Below are 16,099 nucleotides of genomic sequence, written 5' to 3' on the forward strand. Positions count from 1 at the left end.
CAATGCTGTAGATAGTTACATGTTGAGTATATTTAACGCACAGGTAAGCAGGCAGAACTTCCTTAAAGCGCAGCTTTGAAGAGGTGTCTTGGTCGTGCAGTGGTTAGGATCCATACTGTTACTGCCCAGGGATTTTTGCTGCATGATATTTCCATGTCTTGTGGGCCTTTGTTCGATAGTGACAGAGGAGATAGATAGGAAATACAGAGGGAGAGAGCAGGGGAACAATATGCAGCCAGGAGTCATCGTTAAGACCCTAAAAAAAGCCTTGAACCAAAAGAAAATGTCCCCTCCTAATATTAATACTCGAGAGCTTCTCACACCTTAACATACATATTTTGTAAATGAAGTAAAACACAAGTTGAGTGAGCAGTGATGTCTGTGTTTGACGAATCATTGAGGTGCAGTGCTTCTAAACCCACCCCTAACATTCCCAATCCATCAGAAAGTACAAACACCTGAGCAGAGGGATTTGTTTTTAATGATGTGAGACTATTATTGTATTATCTATTATTAGAATAATTAAATGTAGTCCTTGGCTCCTCTGGTCAAAAACATATTTACTATTTGAGTTCCTTAAAAAGTTCACGATCTTCTTGGAATGTTTGGTGGAAATGCAGCAATTGAAGAACAGCGGAAGTAGTAATTTGGGATTACCAACCGTTTCTATGGATTCCAATGTTGACATAAGGTCACAGCACAAAACATGTAGAAATTTTACAATACCTCCAGCCAATCTTCTTAAACCACTCCCCAAACATGGGGGCAAAGTGAGACAGAGTGTAGGAGATCAGGCAAAGACACAGAAGTCACAGTAAGAGCTAGTAAGACATGTAAGGTGCTCTCAGAAGATAGAGAGTCCTCTTGATGTTCTTAAAGATAGATGGGAACACATTTGATATGATCATGGACTTATTATTCATTAACAAGAACAGTCTGGACTGTGATGGACTTGTCATAGCAGAAGAAGAATGACTGAGTTTAAGTAGATGGTATACTATAGACCCAAACGTCAATCTGTAGGCAAACAGATTGGACTTGTCATGACTGTATTTAGATTTTTCAACACTTTTATGATTGATGATTACTTTGTATCTCACAGATAATATTATAATATTATAATTATAATAATAACTTTATTTGTGTGGCTCAAGCCTTTATGCTGTGTGACTACAACCCTGGGATTAGCTGAAACCAATTAGCAGCAAGATGCACTCGCTTGACCGTAAGATTCATCAATTACAAGTTCATGTGAAAGTAATGTGTGTTAGTCTGTACCAATTAGCACCAACAAGACTTGTAATAAATCTGCAAGCAAAAGTCCTCTCTGTAAGCCTAAGAATAAATAAATCACTTCTATGGGAGGATGCATGTTAGCCGGAACCCAGCGCCTTGAGATTTGTGATGCTACTGGGTGGACTGCAAATCTATTTAGACGGAGCACCTCATCAACCCATGCATTTAGTAGGACACCGCAGTGGACAGTAGCAAGGTTAACCACAAACTCCCCAAATAACAAGGTCTATAACGTGAGGATATTTTCACCGCTGCTGCAGGACCATGATTTCCATCAGATGACCTGGATATCCTCTATCAGACCATTGGCTACTGTGTGAGGAACACAGTAGCCAATGGTCTGATAGCAATTTCCGATTGTTCTATGACCATATACAGTACAGTACACATCAACACCAGATTCACCTAAAACAAGGCAGGATTAAAGTTGGTCGCCTCTAACGTATTTCACTTCCTTGCAACAGAGACCACACTGGAAAGAGCTCGAAACACGCCAACTGCCACCCGAGTGTCCAATCCGCTCACCACCCTCATCCAGGTCCCCCTCTCCTCCTCCTCTCCTCCTCCTCTCCCCTCCTGGAGTTCACCAACCAGATGAAAGAGCTGGACACTGCTGGGTCCAAGCTTACCCCTTGTACCTTCCACAACCCTACATCAATTAGCAATAGAATGACAGAAAAAGCTTGTAATCCAAGAAAGCCCTGTTAAATATAAGGTGTTTGGCAGGCAGGTATTTAAAATTACCAATGAAATCATCATAGGGTTGAGCGATGAGGAATGGTTAAAAATACTGTCAAATACCAGGAAATATATAAAGAAGGCTAGGGGAAAATTTACTCAATATAAATGAATACAAAGGTTTTATTTTATTCCGTCTAAGCTCCACAGGATGCGTGTGTTGCCCAATAATTTATGTTGGAAATGTCAGACAGAGACAGGAACGTTTTTACAAATGCGGAGTTTAAATGTGTCTACCCATTCCAGGGAAAAAGTACTAGAATACACAGGAAAGTGTATAGGTTCGATGGTGTACCTGTATCACCAAGACTTTGCCGACTGCCTTTGCAGTGATAAAGGTCGGGGCTGTCACGGCTGCCTGAACGATCCTCAGATTATGGAAAAGTACATCCTCTCCAGATATTAAGAAATGGAGGGAATCTATGTTGGAAATAGTATCATACGAACACATGATAGCTAGAATCAATAATGAAGGTCTTCAAGAGGAACTTTAAGAGAACATGGGAACGCTTTATTGCTCAAAGCATTGCTGGACTGCTAAATGTTTATTCTGATTGTTCTCAATGGTGTATTTCTCACAGGTCTTTGGGTATTTTGTAACTCAGTGTAATAATACTGTCTGTATGTGCTGTCTGTTTGTATATGTTTAAGTGAATAAAAACTTTAATTACAAAAAAAACCCCAATGAAACCATAAGACAGAATCTTGATATTATGTTTATAGCTGAAACCTGGTTTGACCAAGATTACAATGCAGGAGTTATTTTTCATCACCTGCCATCTTCAGCTTTTTAGGTGAAGGTAAAGTGGAGAAAGGAGGCAAAGTTGCCATTTTGTTTAATAATTCCATCCAATACATCAGATAGAAATTTGGCATTTTTGAATATGCTGCTTTCAGTTCAGTTCCCTCATGTCGACCTTTTTACTGAACCTTTCTCTGAACTGCAATGACTTTGTCTGCATAGTAATTGTTGGAGATTTTAAAATCCATATTCACAACCCACAGGACCGAGAAACAAACGTCTAAAGTTGTGTTTTTGATACAGGCTACAATCACTCTAAACACTAAATGTCAGCTTTAAAACACATGACTTTTGCTATGTTTAAAGCACAGGCGAGTACTCTGGAGTTTGCCAGCTCTTAAATTTGAAACTTTATGAAACTATGTTGCAGACACCCTCATTTACATCCTGGTTAGTTGTTGTCAGCCTCAATTGACTACCAGCATGGAATGCAAACTGTTAACACAAACACTTACTGTCGATAACAGTTCCACCTTGTCATGGGTCCAAGAAAAAAAATCCTTGCCCTTACTTTTCACCATTGCTGTTTCTTGTTTTGATTGTTGATTTTCTGGAGATGGCAATCTGCCTCCTGTTTATATTGTTACGCACATGACCAGTTCACTTGAATGGTTATGTGATATGTTTTCAGATCAAACACTCATCTGGACAGAGATAGTTTTAAGTGTTTTAAAATGAAAATCTATTATTGTCGACCCAGAGCCTGTGTTCTGAGCATTTCTAAGGTTGTGATCTTAGGTTATAGATACCATTGCATTTTGGTAAAGAGCCATGTGAAAATTCCACACTGAACTCAGGTGGGCTTAAAAAACAAACAATATGCTTTTAGGATGCTGTACCAATAGTCACAGGCTTAAAAAAAAATCACAGCAATGAAGCTAAAGACTGAAGAAATCTGTGTTTAATATCTTGCCAAAACCAAGACAGGATCATTTTCACACATGACCATGAAGTGGTATGTGTTACTACATGTACATGTACCACATAACTGAAGTCTCTTAGCACACTTGGAAGACACTCGCTAGCTTACTGTGTTTTTCAGGTCATATTTTTCTTTTTTCCTATTTTCTAGCATAACATTTGTTCATCATATCTGCTGCCTGAGGAAATACATGCTCCACATCTAGGTGGTAGTGGGTGATAAAAGCACAATTCTCTTCTCTTCTTTTTGTCAGTGAGGCCCTGGTAATTGACTCTGGACATTTGCAGGACTGGAAATGGAAATTAAATATATCTATCACTTTCCAAGTGTAGATTTGGGGAAAAACGACACACACACACATTTTTTTACACTCTCAAACATTGTGCTGCAAATGGAAAAGTGTTGCTGCATCTCGACTTGCAATGAGGTATTCATACATTTTGGACACTGTATATCCACCTTTACAATATGCCTGGTCCAATGTAAAACATTCACATTAATGATACTAACTTTTGAGATCAACATTTAAGTGTCCCCCAAGATTTTGTTTCTGCAGTTTCTGAAATTGAACCTCACAAAGAGTGTATTGCTACATAGTACGTGACATAATTAAACAGTTCTGGTATGTTCTGTTCTCGAGACTTTAATGAAAATTCCTCTCGCTTCTCTCCCAAATCCCAGATATTTACTCTATTTCCGTCTGCCTCCTCCTCCTCTATCCTGCTCTCTGATCTATGGGCTGAGGTGAAGCCATTCTCTCTTATCACTAAAGGCCAGTGTGACATATAAGCTAGGGTCACGCATGGATGCACACACCCACACACATACAATAACTGCGACAAGAAAACATGGGGAGAAAATGCAGGCAAGTGAAATACCCTGGGATCAAACTCAGCTGTGTGTTCCATTACAATGTGCTTGTGCAAACCTGTGTGATCGTTTCCCTGATGGTTTGGAGAATAGCAGTTGTATATCATCCCTTAACATGACTGGATTTACTGTCTGGATTTCTGTGTAAGCACATAAGAGACTGTTCTATATGTGGACTTTGTTCATCCAGTGTTTCCATATCCATCTGTTATCAAAATCTGAAACAAACTGCCTCCTAAAAAACATGTTTGTATACAACTTAACCTCAACAGCAAACATGTTTTGTAGAAGATCTCCTTGTAACCAAATTATAATAATTATAATATTACAATAATTATACAATAGCAAGACACTATATATTGAACAAATGGAGTTAAAACACACACACACCTTAATGCTTCATAGAAGATGCTTTGTAAAGAGTTAAAATATAGTTTGAGAGAGAAGTCTGCTTTCCAGTTTCTGTGTCAAAGGGGTGGGATTGTTGTTTTTGGAACATGTTGTGGAGATTAAAAAACAGAAAATTGTCAAGCCCAGCCCACCTCACTTTGCATGAAGCATGCGGATACCCAGGTATCCTTCAGAGAAAACCTATTCAGAAGATATGTCTCAATATAAATAGAATTTCAAAAATCAGGGTACTGCTGGAGGAGGGTATGAGCAAAAAACACGTGGGTATTACCACAGATGAGAACATGTCCCGGTATAATTATTGGAAAAACAGGAACATATAAAATCAACATCTGGATTATCGCCGCACTCCGAGGTTTATCGAAGCTAAAAGTAAACTCCGAGCTGAGCAGCTTGTCTGGTGCTAAACTGTCCATTTAGTCAGCAGGTTAATGACTCACATGCTGGTCTTTCCTGGGTGATGGAGGAGGAGAAGCTGCTGTTCAGTCTGTTGACCTTATTCTGGGGTTTTTTTTGTGTAAACAGTCAAACTAACTTTTCTGTTGGCTTATTGTCCATGTGCTCAACGTGTAGGCAGCCTGTTGCAGTTGCTCCTGCTCCATAGTTTTTAGATCTTTTTAATTTTGAAATGACCTAAACTACACCCTGAGAGTTTTAAACAGAGTTCTTTTTTTCTCCACAGTGGAGGAACTTCTTTAATGGAGCATGTTTTGAATGCTATCATTGAGCTATGACACCGTTCCACAGCAACTCAACCGTCACATTTTTCTCTCAATAAAATCCAGAGCAGAATTCTAAATCATTCTTCTTACCTACATAGCCCATAGTGATAAGCTCCATCGTATCTGAAAGTGATCATATTTCTGTGCTATCCCAAAATAGTAAGTGTTTCCAAGAGAGATGCCCCCACGATCTTTTTCAGTTTCAAAGGGTTTCTCTCTATAGTATTAAAAGGTCTCAACCTCACTGAGTAAAGTGACTTGAGATCATGTATGTTGTGATCTGATGCCACACAAATTAAAGTTTATAGAATTGAACCAGGTTGGACCAGCTGAACATGCGGAAACTGGCCAGTATGTCGACCTGAAGTCACTCCTGCAGAAATCAGGAGGAGGATGCAGAGGAGGAATTACGTGATGAGGAGAGCTGGGTGAAGAGGGCAGAAGAGAACATATGAGCCATACTATAAACAACTGGTATGAAACAGAAAATCTGAAGCCTGCTGACCCACTGGTACCAACACCTGAATTCCAGCAGCGCTCTGTCCTTCAGATTGGCTGTTAAGTGTCAGTGAACTCCACTCTTTGTGTTTTTCAACACATGCCGCATTCTCTTCCAGGTTTCAGCTCATCCACTTTGACCTTCTCAGATTTGTCATTGTGTTGAGGATATTTTTCCATTTCCAGCTGAATGACGTCAGAGAGCACTGCCACTATATCCATGTTTATCTTCTGCTTTAGCCTTACACTCAGCAATGATTCATTTCTTTGTTATCATGTCTACAACTAAATAAAAACTATTTCCCTGGTCAGGATACACAATATAAGCTTATAACAATGGCTTGGCTGCCACTTCATGGGTTATGTTGTCTTCTCTCTCAGACTGCATTCCAAGCATTTTAATAATCAGTTTCAATGTATTAAAGTCTGTTTTACTCATTTCCATTGTCTGTTTTACCATTTATTAGTTTGTCCATGAGAAACACATCACATACACACACACACACAAACTACAGCCATATGTGGCGTGTGACTAAATCTATTTCTGTGCAAAGGAGGGAATAACTTGTAACTTGGTTGAAAAATTTATTAGACTCTCTTACACACACACACATTCACAGTACACAAATCATTATCCTCCCCACACTGTCCAGTCGGTCTATCCATCTTCTCCATATATTGTGCTCACCTGACAATCTTCAGCTGATAAGAAATCTGTTTTTCTCTAGAGAGGAATCCTCGTCCATCTCATCAGTCAGAACTGTGTGTGGGGGAGAGACACAGAGCAAACAAAGATATTTAGTGTCGGCATGAGTAAGAGAAGGGTAAGGTTCCATAGTTTGGCAAAGCTCGGTTTTCACATGGTTTTTCTGGAGAAATATTCTTCAATCTGCCCCAAACATAAATTCAAAACTCAACTTATACTAGGCAGCAATTTCTGCTGGCACCTCGGCTTCGCAGCTCAGCTCAGCTCGGTCTCCCTCAGTGTCTCCCATGAGCCCTTTGTGTTTCTTCTCCATGCTCCTCCTCTGTGGCAGCTCTGCTGCTGCCTTTTGAATCGGAGGAGTAATGAGCCATCAGCCCTCTGCTGCACTGATTACTCCTCTGGTACAGGTGAAGGTTCTCTCTGAGCCACCTCCATGCCCACAATGCTTTTCTTAACATGGGCCTTATAAGGTACTGTATTAGTAGGCCTACCACAAATATACATACACACTTCCTAAGAACACATAGTGTTTAAAAACAGGACAATAATACATAAATCATAAAAGCACGCTCAGCCTACTTAAATCTAGACTTGTCGTGAACTTGAAGCTGACAGTTAGCTGTTCGCAGTTAGAGGAAAGTTAAACCCTTACTGGTCAGTAGCTCCATTAAACATGAGGATTTATTCACTGTGGCTGTGATAAACTGCTAACCGGCTAACTGTTAAGACAGGCTAGTAGAGCTTATTACACAGGGTTAGCAGGAATATATTCAAGAGTAACAGCATGGAAATTAAAATATCTTACAAATAAATACAATGGCAAATATTGTTTTATTGCTCATTTGCAGTTGTATTTATATATGGCATGTTTACATACACCTTCGGGAACTTTCAGCAAAAAACTGTCTACTATCCCAAATCCTACATCTGACAACACAGGCTGGGCTGAAAATTGATGTTGTGGTCTCTGGTGCTGCTGCCAAGCCTGTCATCAGATGTGAGATTTAAGGTACTAAATGAAGCCTCTCTCTGAGAAATGGAATATTGACTGGTGTCAGTATTCATACAAGCATGTCACACTGTATTAGAGCAAATACATTGGGATATGATTTAAAATCGTTGTCATTCTTTGCACATCAAAAACTTGTGTCAGGTAAAAAAACTTTTTCCGGGTTTAGGGTTCGTTCTTAACCTTGAACAAAAATGATAAAGTATGATATGTTTGAACATCTCTGAAGTAGATCTCTGTTCATTAAAAGGTGTAACCCATCACTTAAAAACAGGGTCTATTAATTGCTGTAGTTCAGTGCAATAATGTTTGATTCTCTAAGTATGAAGAGGAGGCAACATTAGAACAGTAAACCTGTGTAGGTTAATAAGAGAATTATTAACGAGCAAGACCGCACTCAAAACACCTTAGTTAAAGACTGTTATTCATAAACACCCTTTTACTGACCATCAAGAAGTAATAAAGGAATTATTAAAGGAAAACTCACAAAAGTCCTAGCGAATCTGGAATATGCAGTACACAACATTAACTAGAAGGGTGCTCAGAGAGTGCATACCTCCACCAAGGCTAATCCTCTCAAAAATAGTAAAACAAATCCTGGATCTGCCTGTTTATCTAGATCTGCTCCAAAATGCAATTGGTTCTCCCTTGGGTCACGCCCCACCCCTCCACAAAATGTCATGGATATCTGTTGAGTAGCCTTTGAGTAATCCTACTGAGAGACAGATGGCACAAGAACACAGAACCTCCTCAACAGGGTTAATATGTGCTGAATACAAGTGCTGATAAAGAACTAGTTAATGGTGAAAAGGTGTACCTACATATGATGCGTTTGCTGAAAAGGAAAAAGCTTTTTTTTATTATTTGAACAGACAGTGTATAAATACACAGATGTTACTGGCCATTGAATGATTTCAAAGAGACTTTGAAACAAAATTATTCTTTTGGTCATGAATAGAGAAAACAAATACAGAGAGAGTAACTTTTTGGAACAACATTCAGGTAAACTAGTTCTCTTCAGGTCTGAGGTCAACAAACAGTAGGTTGATGTGTGTCTGTCTCTAGTCTGTCTCATTGACCAAGCTGAGCAGCAGCTGAGCTTGATCTGTCGGTTTTCCTCTTCAGGTCTGTGTTCTGTGACTTTGTTCCAGACAAAAGTGAGATTGAATTACAGCAGTTTTTAATGTTTAATAAACTCCACATAATCAGGCAAACCCTGGACTAATGGAAGTAACATATCGATGCCAAATATTTAAATACTGAATACTGAATTTAAAAGGTTGATTGGTACAACATTCTAGACAATATGGACACAGTTAATTAAACAATCATTATAGCCTTAGATATTTAAAAATGTTTGTCAGCAGAGGAGATGCTGGATCATTAGCCATATCTGTCAGCAGAGCCAAAGATCAGCGTAATATCTATGTGTTATGTTTTCTAAAACGTTTTATTTATGTTAATGTGATGACTCTGTGGAAACTATGCAATTTATATATTTTTTGTTTATGCCTCATGCTGTTCTGTACGGGTCAGTTTATTCTTAGACTGACAGATCTAGTGTTTAAAAGGAGGCAGGCTGTAGGGGGAGTTCTGGGGTGTCAGTTGTGACCGTGTGTCCAAATGGTTTACATGGCTCGCAGGTCAGGTTGGAGGTGCCCTCAGCAGAATTTTGTACCGAGCCCAAGGGAAGGCAGGACTGGCTCTTTACTGACCCCCTAATACGTTTTTACAATCTAGATTAATGCCAAAGTCCAGATTGTAAACTCGTCTTCGAGCCACAGTAAAGAGAAGGACTAGATCTGGTTCGCTGAGCCAGATGAGGTGGTTTGAGCATCTTATCAATATGCCTCTGGGGTTCCTTCCATTGGAAGCTTTCCTGGCACATCCAACTGTAAGAAGACCCCGGGGTATAGACCCAGAACTTGCTGGAGTGATTATATATCTAATCTGGCATGGGAACCCCTTGGGATCCCCCAAGTGGAGCTGGTAAAGCATTGCTGTGGTGAGAAATGTGCAAAGCAGGGTCTGGAACACCCTGCCCACTGCCACCATGACCTGACCTCAGGTATACAGGAAGGAAATAGAAACAAATGGATTGGAATTAATGCAAAGGTAGTGCATAGCAGTAAGTATATGTAATCAACCCCCACTGAGGACTGTTAGTGATAACATTAACGATGGCTCTGCTCAAGTCAAGACAAAAGAGTTTTACAGGGAGTCATCATGAGCAGCACCAGGAGCCTGAAACTGAAGCAGCTAAATGGAATCCAGCCATCATTCATTTCATTATACATACAGATGTGACATGTCAAAGTATCTGTTAGACGCTGTCTCACAGCTGGACTGATTCCACAGGACCATATATCACAAGCAAGGAGAACATTAGGGAGAGGGCTGCACTATATTTGTATTATCATAAGTAAAACTGCACCAAGCTTACACAACTTTGAGGCATTCAAAGCACACAATTTTGTCTGATAATATACACTTACAATATATACGTAAGTGTACATAGACCAATACTCTGTTCAGCAGAAACAAAGTCCATTAATCAAATTTGAGACATATAAAGGGGAGCTGTGTGCTTCTTGCAGTTCACAGTTGGCAGGCTATCAACTGTAGGACAAAGGACAGAGGAGACAGGGAGGGAAGGAATTGGAGAGAACCTTGGGTTAGTCCATCGGATGAGCCGTGCCCACAGGCATCTGAACTTCAAAATGATTAACGTCAAAATGTTAAACTAAGGGCATTGCATGTTGCTGTGCCTGTGGTCTGGTATTACAAAGACAGAGGTGGACATGGCAAAGATCACCCAACCACAGTGTTTTAACTGAATAAACTCCATTGGAACCAAACAGAGGCAAACGTGAGAAAACTCCCCTGTGTAGAGACACTCTTTGAGTCATTCTTGTTTAGAGAACCAAAATGACAGCACAAACAACAGACAGTTGTAAGCCATGTAGAAAGTCTCCATCTGTAGAAGGTAGGGGGTTGTTGCAGCTACACCGACACTGTGCTTTAGGATGACATGCTTACAGGGACAGTGTCAATGTGTTGATATGCAGCAGGTATAATCTTTACATTTCCACCATATAACATTCACCAATTAGTGCTAAAGCCAGTGAACATCTGAAGCTGATGCAACAAGGTTTAGCCCAAGTCATCAGGATTCATTGCATAGGAACCATGAATTTGTCTGACCAGTCCACAAGTTCATGTTAAAGTGAACTATGGGAGGATTTGACCTGCCGGTGGCCCCAGATGAAGTGCCAAAGGTCACTCAAATGTCTATGGCTCCATTCTCTGCCTCAAAGGACCACGGATGTCTTCAAAATGGAAGTCCATTCAGTGGTTGAAAAAATATTAGCCTGCGCTTGATTCTTTGCCATCCCTACTGCCCCACCACCTGAGGAGGTACAACCACGTTTGATACCACCTGACTTACAGGTTAATTCAGGTTGAAGAGTAACTACAGCCAGGATGATATACCTGTCTCTAGTATTGTAGTACTTGAGTCCAGGACATTGTCTTGAGTCTGACTTGAGTCCTAATTTTCAGAACCCGCGATTCAACTTGGACTTAAGCTCTTGGACTAGAACTCCAGGAAAGACTGCTTTCACACTCAAAAATTGGACATAACAACTTTTTTGTTTGTTTTTTAATAGGCTACAAAAATAAATTGTGATAAGTTATTGATAGCTATATTAGTATTGTTAATTCAGTTTCACGCAAGTACATGGGCTTGGGAAGGAAAATGGTCCGAACGGCCTAAAATTATTTTTACGGTTAAACTTATTTTTGGGAGGATCTGTTGATGGCCAGGGATAATTGTTACACTGACAATAAAGAGTTTGGCTGATAATATTGTAACGTCCCCGCCTCACAGACGACACAGAACTTCTTCTCTTATTTGTAAATTTATTAAAGTCAACCCGAACATGTCACACTTCTTGTTCTTAACCCCGACACTCTTAACAACAACTTCGTCTTCTTCACTCCCCTTCCTCCTTCACCCCTGACCTGCCAACAACCCAGCCAATGAGAGCCTGTCATCCCACACAACCCCACAGCCATTGGTCTAGAACTGTCACATGCCCCACCCCGACCTGTTCACTGACCCTCAGGACATCTCAGAACTTATTTAACAGTGTACTTAGCTGAACATAAGTCATAACGACCACATAGCAGTCAAACAGAACATAATCCTAACTACCAGTCCGTTACAATATGAACACATATTGATTGATATTGTTTTAGGATAGACTTAAAAAATAGGAATAAACTCATCAAATTCTCCGGGTTCCTTAACAAAAGCACTGGCCCTGTGGTTGGTGCAGATGTAGAGACTAATATAGAGATGGCAAGATGGAGGTCAAATAAAGTTGTGGATTCCCTGTAAAGTGTAAACAGTCTTCTGTATCTTTGTGAAGTAAAACCAACCAGCAGAGCTCCTGCCAAGTTAGACCTGGTGCTTCCGTATGGAAAGGACAATGGCTGAGTTCACCATGGCAATTATGCTAATTTGTAAAATGACTGTGACAGTCATACATTGATGTTAAAATGCTCTGAAGAGCACAGTTAAACCAGTTGGGTGCAGGACAAAGAAGAAATAGGGGCTATGCACCTGAAAGGACATCATTTCTGAGTTACAAATGGGCCACCCTGGGGGAGAGAGCCTGAAAAAGAGAATGATAGGGGGAGAAATCCTTGCTGAGGGAGAGGGAGGGGGGACTGAAGAGTGACGGCCTCTCTAGCCTTGGCCAGCCTGCTACTGTAAAAGCTGTGATTTATTCTCCCATCATCTCAGTAGATATATGATCCGAGTCTCAGCCGAGCCTGTCACACCACATACATATTGAGTGGCCCAGAAGAATAGGTAGGGATTGATTTATTATACAGTTATTTATGACAGTGGGTGGGCTGGGAAGAGAGAGAGAAAAACAACATCAAAACAGCCTAAGATAAAATTTCCAATCTAATACATCACATTTGATCTGATCCTAACAATACCAAGCTAAATAAATCAGAGCTAATCTGTGTCTCATTTTTCAACATCTTCCTTAACAACACAGAATATGTAGATTTATTAGAGAAAATGTGATCATGATAATGTAGACACCCTGGCGTCTTAAAGCATCCTTGGCCTATGGAATACATTACATTACATTATGCCTACTGTGGACACAATGTATATGAAAACAATGTAAACCAGTCTTACCCTTTGACTTTGTTACACTGAGTTTCCTGTACTTGCTGTTCCATGTAAAAGCATATACGTGATTATTTGAGGTGATGTGTCTGTGTCAACATTATATTCTAAATCATCACAGTTCCTTCTGGTGTTTTTGGTTAATAAAGATTACACAAACTTTACATCCATAATTCTAATCCTCAAATAAGAAAAGTGGAAAGTCAAGAATAAACAAACATGGACAAATGTCAGACACTAGATTGAATAAAAAAACTGTTGATTGTACAGCAAGTTACTCTTTAACTGGTACATATACTATTAAAACAATATTGTAAACCAAACTGGACATTACCTCAAATAACTGACCTGTCAAACTGAGACAAGAGGATATATATATATATATATATATATATACCAGCTTTATCCAATTAAATTTGAAAACGAAATCTCTGTACAACACATTATTTCCCCTCTCCGGATGCAGTGGCTGATCTGGTCCATTTACTTAGCCTCTGTATTTAAGCACGCTCCACCCAGCATGCAGTGTAACTCGAAGGGAAAGAAAATGTTATTAAAATAACTGACAGCAGTGTAAATCAATTGGCCACGCCTCATTTAGAACAGTGTTGTGTCAAAATGTAGCAACACACACAATTCTAAACAAAAAAAAACTGTTTAATTTAACAGACTGCAAAGACAATGAACAGAACAGAACCTGTGATATTAATGTGAGAGTGTAGAAATCCGTAAACCTGTCTTTTGGATTTGTATATGGAGTGTGATGAGAAAGGAAACCTTTTGGCCTATTTCAGTCTATGGATACGGACATCACACTCTTAAAGTGGTGTCTGATATATTCAGTATGCTGCGTGATTCAAATATATACAGTATACTGTAATTGCTTCTTCAGAAATAAAAGATGACAGTGTTCTCGAGTTAAGTGTGACACAGTCCTCTGAAGAGACGAAATGTCTCAAATCAGGTTAATAACATGACAGTTGACAGCAGAGGATCATTCAGATTTGCATGTTAAAAAAGTCTGACTTAGACCCAGGATGACATGATGATTGAAAAACAAAGAAGGACGCCTTTAATTTTAGAAGCTTTCCTGGTTAATCACAGTTCAGAGTTGTAAAACCCCACACTTCCAACCCTTCACTCATGTAAACGTGGAGAGCTCTTGTTTTGTCCCCTTAAATTAACTCTGAACATTCATGCTGAAAGCTTAATTATCTGCTCAGTGAAATGTGAAATGTGCTGCGTCGCTCATCTTCAAACCGTGTCGCGTCTCCTCACCTGTGAAACTCCACATTTCAAATTTAAATATATGGCTTTTTTCCCCCCTTCCCTCCACTCAGGGTTGTGTGTGCCACTTATCTCGGAGGTGCAGCTGTGACGGGGAGCAGGTATATTTTTATTCCTCATATCTCCAGGAGAGGGATACAGCAGGTGGTGTCTGGACTGTAGCACATGGTTTGTAGAGCATGTGGGTTGTTGTTGATGACAGCATTTCACAAGCAGGTAAAGGTGCACAGTGCTGAACATGGCTGAGTATATCTGAGTGGAGACAGTCTCTGCCGCTCTTCTTCTGTCCCAGCGCCCATCACACAGGTCCCTCACTCTGGGATAAATTATCTACCTTTTCGTCTTAGCGTCTCCTTTTCTATTTGTCTGTGCAGCTGAGAGCTTTATCAGCCCATCATCATGCCTCGCTGGCAGCCGAGCAGAGCCGTGCTGCAGTCGGCAGTTGCAGCTCCGGCTGTTACTGAGTGTATTTTTAAATCAGAACATTATGGCTGGCATCAGGTAACAGTCCTCTTATATCATAGCTGCTAACTGGCTGTAGACTTAAATCAAAGTTGCTGTTGCAAAAGGTCAAACGACATAACACCACTCTGAGAAGACATTGATTCACCACATCATTTTTTCTGTCTTTTGGGCTGGATTCATGTGCTTGCTGTCACTGCTCAGTCTCTTTCTTTCTTTCTTTCTCTTTACTACTTCTCTCTGCTGCAGTCTCCACTCCACAGCTGATTGCTTAACTTTCAGTTGCCATTAGAATGTGTTTCAACTTGTGTCTCCAGAGACCACTGTGATCAGATCTCACTTCCCCGCTCTCCATGTAAAAGAAACATTTCTGTTCACAAAGGCCAAACAATGTGGTTTTTAGCCAGTCTGACTGTGGCAGACGCATCCTGCCAACGTGTGTGTGTATGTGTGTGTGTGTGTGTGTGTGTGAGAAAGAAAGCGAGGGAATAAATAAACAATAGAGCTGCCTGATAGTTAAAGGGTGAGGGCACCACATGGGCACATACAGTACGCCTTGGGCAGCTGGTCACCTGTTTGGCATTTGTTGAGACATTTGCTGAGTGTCTCTCACCCTGTTTTATGTCTCTCCTTATCTGTCTCTATCGGATACAAGGCAAAGTATCAGGAACATATACCTTACAAATAAAAAAAACATGTGGCAACCAATGTTGGTACTGAAATACATCAATGTATGTGTAACACTGCTGGGTAGGTGGTCCTTCACTGTGGCACAACACACGTGCATGTTCACACTGATCAAAGAATGCGGCCACGTGTCTCAGTGGTGTAAAGAGCAAACAAAGGAAACATTAATAGATAAAGTGGCCTCCCTTTAACAAAGCCTGCTTTCACATTAAGAGAACATGTGTTGTCATGTCAGATGTCACTTGGTCTTTACGCTGCCATCAAGCCATGTCGTTCACTCCAGCTCTTCATACCGACCGCACCTGTGAAGCGTCGCCATAGCAACGTACAGCGGTCTGTGTAAAAGACATCACAGCGTCACATGACGCCTTCTTGCAAAGAGTCACCGGAGTGGGAGGACATGAGTTGTGCCGGCAAAACAGTGAGAGAGTAGAGGGAGAGAAAAAATGTAGTTAGCCTAGTCCCTCGTTCAACTCA

General features: G+C 40.3%; 1 long non-coding RNA gene across 2 annotated transcripts in view; it reads right to left on the minus strand.

The window, feature by feature from the left end:
• The window catches only part of LOC118117785, a 31,318-nt gene extending 16,405 nt beyond the window's left edge, over nucleotides 1–14,913 (minus strand). For both annotated transcript variants that reach the window (XR_004697834.2, XR_004697833.2), the window contains exon 1: nucleotides 6,948–14,913. This is a non-coding gene — a long non-coding RNA (uncharacterized LOC118117785). The remainder of the gene's footprint in view (nucleotides 1–6,947) is intronic.
• Nucleotides 14,914–16,099: the final 1,186 nt, after the last annotated feature.

This window comes from Hippoglossus stenolepis, chromosome 11, assembly GCF_022539355.2.
Source record: "Hippoglossus stenolepis isolate QCI-W04-F060 chromosome 11, HSTE1.2, whole genome shotgun sequence".
Taxonomy (NCBI): domain Eukaryota; kingdom Metazoa; phylum Chordata; class Actinopteri; order Pleuronectiformes; family Pleuronectidae; genus Hippoglossus; species Hippoglossus stenolepis.